The following is a 9,982-nucleotide window of genomic DNA, read 5'->3' as shown; positions in this document are numbered from 1 at the left end:
TGCCTGACTTAAGAGTTTCAGTCCAGCCGTGTAGTGTCAGTTGTATTGCAGTGACAGAAACTTGGCTACCTGCAAGTGTACCAGATAGCCAAACTGTTATTGAAAAGTATACTTTCCATAGCGCTCCACGTTGCTATGCATACAACACAGACGACACTACTTTGAAATCATTCAAAGAAATGCAACATGGAGGTGTTGGCATTTATTGTCTGGAACATTTGGAGTACAAAATCATTGCTACACCAAATGTTAATCTAGAATGCATATGCTGTCATTTCATCAGAGAAGACATGATTGTAGCGGTGCTTTACCGGCCACCCACATATCCGCTGTCTTTATTCAAAAAGAATGTGAAACAGCTGTGCGACATTCTGCATTCGACATCTGACAATGTTGTAATTTTGGGAGACTTCAACCACGACGAACTGAAGTCATTGTCAATGTCAACTTTCATGGCAAGTTTAGGATACATGCAGACAGTCACAGAACCCACTACAGAATGTGGAACATTGATTGATCATGTCTACATAAAATTCACAAGCCATTATAATAGTGACACACAGGTTGTGCCTATTTATTTCAGTACACATGAAGCCATTCATTGTACATTTCACAAACATGACTGACCTTTAACTTAGGATAGGGAGAGGTAATTTTAGTTGCGTATTGACAGTTGAAATAGGAAGAGGCGACATGCAAATGTTGCCTTCATCCCTGTTGAGTTGATGCATAACTGTTGTCTGGATTTCTAATCCGCAACATATTATAGGAGTAAGATGGTGTCCAATAATTTGGGTTATATTTAGACGGTTGAGAAAGGGAGAGGTAATTTTGGTTGTGTATTGACAGTTGAAATAGGAAGAGGCGACATGCAAATGTTGCCTTCATCCCTGTCGAGTTGATGCATAACTGTTGTCTGGATTTCTAATCCGCAACATATTATAGGAGTAAGATGGTGTCCAATAATTTGGGTTATATTTAGACGGTTGAGAAAGGGAGAGGTAATTTTAGTTGTGTATTGACAGTTGAAATAGGAAGAGGCGACATGCAAATGTTGCCTTCATCCCTGTCGAGTTGATGCATAACTGTTGTCTGGATTTCTAATCCGCAACATATTATAGGAGTAAGATGGTGTCCAATAATTTGGGTTATATTTAGACGGTTGAGAAAGGGAGAGGTAATTTTAGTTGTGTATTGACAGTTGAAATAGGAAGAGGCGACATGCAAATGTTGCCTTCATCCCTGTCGAGTTGATGCATAACTGTTGTCTGGATTTCTAATCCGCAACATATTATAGGAGTAAGATGGTGTCCAATAATTTGGGTTATATTTAGACGGTTGAGAAAGGGAGAGGTAATTTTAGTTGTGTATTGACAGTTGAAATAGGAAGAGGCGACATGCAAATGTTGCCTTCATCCCTGTCGAGTTGATGCATAACTGTTGTCTGGATTTCTAATCCGCAACATATTATAGGAGTAAGATGGTGTCCAATAATTTGGGTTATATTTAGACGGTTGAGAAAGGGAGAGGTAATTTTAGTTGTGTATTGACAGTTGAAATAGGAAGAGGCGACATGCAAATGTTGCCTTCATCCCTGTCGAGTTGATGCATAACTGTTGTCTGGATTTCTAATCCGCAACATATTATAGGAGTAAGATGGTGTCCAATAATTTGGGTTATATTTAGACGGTTGAGAAAGGGAGAGGTAATTTTGGTTGTGTATTGACAGTTGAAATAGGAAGAGGCGACATGCAAATGTTGCCTTCATCCCTGTCGAGTTGATGCATAACTGTTGTCTGGATTTCTAATCCGCAACATATTATAGGAGTAAGATGGTGTCCAATAATTTGGGTTATATTTAGACGGTTGAGAAAGGGAGAGGTAATTTTAGTTGTGTATTGACAGTTGAAATAGGAAGAGGCGACATGCAAATGTTGCCTTCATCCCTGTCGAGTTGATGCATAACTGTTGTCTGGATTTCTAATCCGCAACATATTATAGGAGTAAGATGGTGTCCAATAATTTGGGTTATATTTAGACGGTTGAGAAAGGGAGAGGTAATTTTAGTTGTGTATTGACAGTTGAAATAGGAAGAGGCGACATGCAAATGTTGCCTTCATCCCTGTCGAGTTGATGCATAACTGTTGTCTGGATTTCTAATCCGCAACATATTATAGGAGTAAGATGGTGTCCAATAATTTGGGTTATATTTAGACGGTTGAGAAAGGGAGAGGTAATTTTAGTTGTGTATTGACAGTTGAAATAGGAAGAGGCGACATGCAAATGTTGCCTTCATCCCTGTCGAGTTGATGCATAACTGTTGTCTGGATTTCTAATCCGCAACATATTATAGGAGTAAGATGGTGTCCAATAATTTGGGTTATATTTAGACGGTTGAGAAAGGGAGAGGTAATTTTAGTTGTGTATTGACAGTTGAAATAGGAAGAGGCGACATGCAAATGTTGCCTTCATCCCTGTCGAGTTGATGCATAACTGTTGTCTGGATTTCTAATCCGCAACATATTATAGGAGTAAGATGGTGTCCAATAATTTGGGTTATATTTAGACGGTTGAGAAAGGGAGAGGTAATTTTGGTTGTGTATTGACAGTTGAAATAGGAAGAGGCGACATGCAAATGTTGCCTTCATCCCTGTCGAGTTGATGCATAACTGTTGTCTGGATTTCTAATCCGCAACATATTATAGGAGTAAGATGGTGTCCAATAATTTGGGTTATATTTAGACGGTTGAGAAAGGGAGAGGTAATTTTAGTTGTGTATTGACAGTTGAAATAGGAAGAGGCGACATGCAAATGTTGCCTTCATCCCTGTCGAGTTGATGCATAACTGTTGTCTGGATTTCTAATCCGCAACATATTATAGGAGTAAGATGGTGTCCAATAATTTGGGTTATATTTAGACGGTTGAGAAAGGGAGAGGTAATTTTAGTTGTGTATTGACAGTTGAAATAGGAAGAGGCGACATGCAAATGTTGCCTTCATCCCTGTCGAGTTGATGCATAACTGTTGTCTGGATTTCTAATCCGCAACATATTATAGGAGTAAGATGGTGTCCAATAATTTGGGTTATATTTAGACGGTTGAGAAAGGGAGAGGTAATTTTAGTTGTGTATTGACAGTTGAAATAGGAAGAGGCGACATGCAAATGTTGCCTTCATCCCTGTCGAGTTGATGCATAACTGTTGTCTGGATTTCTAATCCGCAACATATTATAGGAGTAAGATGGTGTCCAATAATTTGGGTTATATTTAGACGGTTGAGAAAGGGAGAGGTAATTTTAGTTGTGTATTGACAGTTGAAATAGGAAGAGGCGACATGCAAATGTTGCCTTCATCCCTGTCGAGTTGATGCACAACTGTTGTCTGGATTTCTAATCCGCAACATATTATAGGATTTACATAATGAATACATTCAGTTTCTATGACTCATGAATGTTCAATATCTGGAACAAGCTCCCAGAAACCTTTAATTAAACCAGATAATGATCTGTTTTAGCTACTATCCTAGCTTTTATTTTTAGCATGTTTTTATTTTCTAATCTTTAATGTTTTTATAACTGTTAATTATTTCTTAATGTTCTTTTGCATTTTGTCCCAATGTTTCTGTAAAGCACTTTACACATATGTTCACTTACAAACATAACAAATAGAGCTAGTCCAACTACAATCACATAGTTAGTATTCTAACAAATTAACACATCTACTTTATGTATTGTCCTGCATTACAATAGCTTGTCTATAAGTCAAATTATTTTCGATCCCATGCCTATTGTGCATTCTAAAAAGAATTTTAAAAACGCTAAACATTGATAAATGTAATGCAGGTTTTGCTTTTTCTAACAATTTAGCCACAAAAAGCAAAAGACACTGGTGATGGACTCTCTGTTTACAGGGATGGGGTTCGACTCCCTACAGTGTCCTTGTTTATTGTTAAGGCTCATCCTACACTTCCCAAACAACACATTTCTTTGGATAACTTTTCATCACAAAGGACTTAAGATACTACTGACATAGCGCCCACAGAAAACAGGAAGTTGTTGTAAATTGACGATACATTGTCCAATCTTCCCCAAATTCCCCAACATTAGCCACGCCCCCCTTCATAACTCATGATCCGTTTGTAGTAGAGTCTTGTGGGAAGTGTCATATCACTCAGCAGAGAGTTCATGTTTCATTGGTAAATGTTATGCCCGCCCCCTACACATTAGCCCCGCCCCCTTTCATATCTCATGAACCGTTTGTAGTAGAGTCTTGTGGGAAGTGTCATATCACTCAGCAGAGAGTGCCTGTTTCATTGGTGAATGTTATGCCCGCCCCCTACACATTAGCCACGCCCCCCTTCATAACTCGCGAACCGCTTGTCGTAGAGCCTTGCGGCAGGCGTCGTGGCGCTCGTCAGAGTTTCGGTTTCGCGTCGGTCGGCGTCCCGCCAGCAACCCCGACCCGCGAGCAGGGGCGAGGGCCCTTTCATAGCTGCGTGCAGCTCTCGTTATTATTATTTTTCCGCTGCAAGAATGCGTTTTTGACGACCTTAGCCATCCCCAAAACTCACGAAAAGTGGAGTATGCGTCAGAACTGGTGGGAAATTCAATGTTCTGGAGTGACTGGGCTCGGGTGTCTCCAGGGGGCTCCATAGCGCCCCCTAACGTACGCAGTTTTTCCGAGAAAGTTTCTTCGATCTTCACGAAATTCAAGTATGTCGTTGCTCACGCCCTCATACCTGGATTAAATGATTTTGAGATTTCTTCGGCAAACAGGAAGTCAGCCATGTTGGACTTCCTGCGTGATTTTAGAATTTACGAACGCATATTTGAAGACTTTAGGATGCACAAAAATTTATGAAACTTTACACACACATCCAAACTAGTAATTACTTAATTTTAGTGGCGAAATTTTGCTTGGGCGTGGCATGTTGGCTCTCTAGCGCCCCCTTATGTCTTTCAGATTTTGAACATACCTTTAGGTGCTCGGAATCTCATAAAATTTGGCAAAATGATAGACACCTGTGAACTTTATGTAACTGCATAGCCATTAGGCTCAGTGTGTTTTTATTCGGCTCTATAGCGCCCCCTAACGCGTTGAAATTTTAACTTTGTCAAAGTTGATCCGATATTCATGAAATTTGGCATGCATATCCCAGTCATCATTTGAAACATATTCCTCATTGGGTTTCATTAGCTCCGCCCACCCAGAAGTCGGCCATATTGGATTTTTATGCCATTTTTGCGTTTTATTGACCGCGTACTTTAACAAACTCCTCCTACAGATTTGATCAGATCGAGTTGATATTTGGTCAGGACCATCTCAAGACCTCGAGGATGAAAAGTTATTAAAATGGTGAGCGTTCACTTAACGAGCGGACCGTGGCGTGGCGGCCATTTTGAGCCATTCGCCATGAAACAGGGAGTTATTGTAACTCAACTGTACATAGTCCGATCTGCCCCAGATTTCTCAGGTATGATGGTGGTACAGTCTTGAGGATATGTATATGAAAAATTATACTCATAGCCCCGCCCTAAGACGTTAGCCCCGCCCCCTTTCATATCTCATGAACCGTTTATAGTAGAGTCTTGTGGGATGTGTCATATCACTCAGCAGAGAGTTCCTGTTTTATTTGTTAAGGGTAGCCGCGCCCCCTACACATTAGCCCCGCCCCCTTTCATATCTCATGATCCGTTTGTAGTAGAGTCTTGTGGGAAGTGTCATATCACTCAGCAGAGAGTGCCTGTTTCATTGGTGAAAGTTATGCCCGCCCCCTACACATTAGCCCCGCCCCCTTTCATATCTCATGATCCGTTTGTAGTAGAGTCTTGTGGGAAGTGTCATATCACTCAGCAGAGAGTGCCTGTTTCATTGGTGAAAGTTATGCCCGCCCCCTACACATTAGCCCCGCCCCCTTTCATAACTCATGATCCGTTTGTCGTAGAGTCTTGTGGGAAGTGTCATATCACTCAGCAGAGAGTGCCTGTTTCATTGGTGAAAGTTATGCCCGCCCCCTACACATTAGCCACGCCCCCCTTCATAACTCGTGAACCGCTTGTCGTAGAGCCTTGCGGCAGGCGTCGTGGCGCTCGTCAGAGTTTTGGTTTCGCGGTGCCCGGCCGCGTCGGTCGGCGTCCCGCCAGCAACCCCGACCCGCGAGCAGGGGCGAGGGCCCTTTCATAGCTGCGTGCAGCTCTCGTTATTCTTTTTCCGCTGCAAGAACGCGTTTTTGACGACCTTAGCCATCCCCAAAACTCACGAAAAGTGGAGTATGCGTCAGAACTGGTGGGAAATTCAATGTTCTGGAGTGACTGGGCTCGGGTGTCTCCAGGGGGCTCCATAGCGCCCCCTAACGTACGCAGTTTTTCCGAGAAAGTTTCTTCGATCTTCACGAAATTCAAGTATGTCATTGCTCACGCCCTCATACCTGGATTAAATGATTTTGAGATTTCTCCGGCAAACAGGAAGTCAGCCATGTTGGACTTCCTGCGTGATTTTAGAATTTACGAACGCATATTTGAAGACTTTAGGATGCACAAAAATTTATGAAACTTTACACACACATCCAAACTAGTAATTACTTAATTTTAGTGGTGAAATTTTGCTTGGGCGTGGCATGTTGGCTCTCTAGCGCCCCCTTATGTCTTTCAGATTTTGAACATACCTTTAGGTACTCGGAATCTCATAAAATTTGGCAAAATGATAGACACCTGTGAACTTTATGTAACTGCATAGCCATTAGGCCCAGTGTGTTTTTATTCGGCTCTATAGCGCCCCCTAACGCGTTGAAATTTTAACTTTGTCAAAGTTGATCCGATATTCATGAAATTTGGTATGCATATCCCACTCATCATTTGAAACATATTCCTCATTGGGTTTCATTAGCCCCGCCCACCCAGAAGTCGGCCATATTGGATTTTTATGTAATTTTTGCGTTTTATTGGCCGCGTACTTTAACGAACTCCTCCTACAGATTTGATCAGATCGAGTTGATATTTGGTCAGGACCATCTCAAGACCTTGAGGATGAAAAGTTATTAAAATGGTGAGCGTTCACTTAACGAGCGGACCGTGGCGTGGCGGCCATTTTGAGCCATTCGCCAGTTATTGTAACTCAACTGTACATAGTCCGATCTGCCCCAAATCTCTCAGGTATGATGTTGCTCCAGTACTGATGACATGTATATGAAAAAATATACTCATAGCCCCGCCCCAAGACGTTAGCCCCGCCCCCTTTCATATCTCATGAACCGTTTATAGTAGAGTCTTGTGGGATGTGTCATATCACTCAGCAGAGAGTGGGTTAACCCTAACTCAACTGTACAGAGTTCGATCTGCCCCAAATTATCATTTGAAACATATTCCTCATTGGGTTTCATTAGCCCCGCTCACCCAGAAGTCGGCCATATTGGATTTTATGTACGATTTTCCCAATTTTTGCGTTTTATTGGCCGCGTACTCTAACGAACTCCTCCTACAGATTTGATCATATCGAGTTGATATTTGGTCAGGACCATCTCAAGACCTTGAGGATGAAAAGTTATTAAAATGGTGAGCGTTCACTTAACGAGCGGACCGTGGCGTGGCGGCCATTTTGAGCCATTCGCCAGTTATTGTAACTCAACTGTACATAGTCCGATCTGCCCCAAATCTCTCAGGTATGATGTTGCTCCAGTACTGATGACATGTATATGAAAAAATATACTCATAGCCCCGCCCCAAGACGTTAGCCCCGCCCCCTTTCATATCTCATGAACCGTTTATAGTAGAGTCTTGTGGGATGTGTCATATCACTCAGCAGAGAGTTCCTGTTTCATTGGTAAATGTTATGCCCGCCCCCTACACATTAGCCCCGCCCCCTTTCATATCTCATGAACCGTTTATAGTAGAGTCTTGTGGGAAGTGTCATATCACTCAGCAGAGAGTTCATGTTTCATTGGTAAATGTTATGCCCGCCCCCTACACATTAGCCCCGCCCCCTTTCATATCTCATGAACCGTTTGTAGTAGAGTCTTGTGGGAAGTGTCATATCACTCAGCAGAGAGTTCATGTTTCATTGGTAAATGTTATGCCCGCCCCCTACACATTAGCCCCGCCCCCTTTCATATCTCATGAACCGTTTGTAGTAGAGTCTTGTGGGATGTGTCATATCACTCAGCAGAGAGTGCCTGTTTCATTGGTGAAGGTTATGCCCGCCCCCTACACATTAGCCCCGCCCCCTTTCATAACTCATGATCCGTTTGTCGTAGTCTTGTGGGAAGTGTCATATAACTCAGCAGAGAGTTCCTGTTTCATTGGTGAATGTTATGCCCGCCCCCTACACATTAGCCACGCCCCCCTTCATAACTCGTGAACCGTCATTTACAGCGCCACACGCTCCAAGCAGAAAATTCACTCTAACTGTTGCGTGCAGTTTCCGACTTTCACGGGAATGCACGACAGCGGGTTCTCGGACGTGCGCGTTCCCCCGACATGCACGCAGGGGCGAGGGCCCTTTCATCGCTGCGTGCAGCTTTAATTATTATTATTATTATAGTCATTATTATCGTTATTACTGTTATTATTATTATTGTCATTATTATTTTGAATAATAATATTATTGTTTTTATTATTATTATTTTTTTAATTATTATTATTATTATTATTATTATTATTATTATTATTATTCCCATATTGTTTTCGAATAGGGTTCTTAAATATTTGAATAGCTGGCTTTAGGGTCTTTAGGGGGAGATAGCAGGTCAACAGTAGATGTCACATAGAAGTGGTGTACATCATCTGAAAGCTGAGAACCTGAAGATTAATTTGATAGTTTATTTCATAAATCAGAAATAAACATGAATTAATTGTGTCATCATGAATCCTGAATGAAAGTGTATAAGGCTTTAGAACATTATGATAGGAGTATATGATGGTCATCCCCATGCTCTATTAGGTCTCATAAGTTGTTGCAGCAGTGTTTGGGTTGATACCATTTGTTACACAGATTTGGTGCTAAATTTAAAAAAAATTTACCACTGGAGAATTAATAAAAATTATCAATTATCCCTCCGAAATACCACATTAAGACACCAAGACCTTGAGGAACACCATAGAAAAAGACATGCTGTGATTTGGTTTCAAAAACTTTTGACACACACTTGAATAAACCTCATTCATTTTTAATTAAATTAATTAAAAATGAATGAGGTTAATTCAAGTGTCCCCCCATCGCCATCTAGTGTACAGTATGGTCTTAATAGTGAACCAGTAATGGCCAGGAACAGTGTTTTGTGGAGCTCAACATTGTATGTTACTGTATGTCTGTGTATTACTGAACTGAATCTTTATACCTCACACGCTCTGAAGAAGTCTCAGTGCCGAAACACGTAAGCATATGTCTATTGTGATGTGAGCCAATTAGACAAGTGAAATGTCTTTCCTGTGTCCTGCCTCCGTTTATAAGCCAGCTCCATAAAGAAATGTTTATCCCAGTTTGGAGTTGAAGAACTTGACTGGAACTGAATAAATAAATGTTCAATAAATGTCACGTTTCAAGATTAAGTCAAATTTAATGACCGTTTGGCATTGCTCGTCGTACAGGTTGTATGTGATACACGGTAACTAATGTTTTGACACATTTAGACATTCTTCATTTTTTGTGTCTGAACCCTGAAAGTTGTCAGGAAGAATGAAGAACGAGATTATCGCTGCTTGTTTTCTTTAAATAACACCAGAAAGGTGTGAAAAGTTCCTCCGATCAACAGTTCAGGTGTGAGGAAAAAAAACCTGCAGATCTCGTTGTTGGTGAAAAGAACAAAGTCAACAGCTGCTCTAAATCCTCTGGATCTCAAAGAGCCGGATGTCCGTGTCGTACCAGATTGGAGGATCCACGTTGCTATGGCAACAAGAGACAGAGAGGAAAAACAAGTCATTGTTAAAAAACTTGAGCCGTGAAGCTTATAGAGAGGCGAAGTACTGCCCCTTCCAGTGGACCACCAAGGG

The sequence above is a fragment of the Sebastes fasciatus genome, chromosome 1, assembly GCF_043250625.1.
Source record: "Sebastes fasciatus isolate fSebFas1 chromosome 1, fSebFas1.pri, whole genome shotgun sequence".
Classification (NCBI taxonomy): Eukaryota; Metazoa; Chordata; class Actinopteri; order Perciformes; family Sebastidae; genus Sebastes; species Sebastes fasciatus.
Note: the sequence above shows the minus strand (reverse complement) of the source record.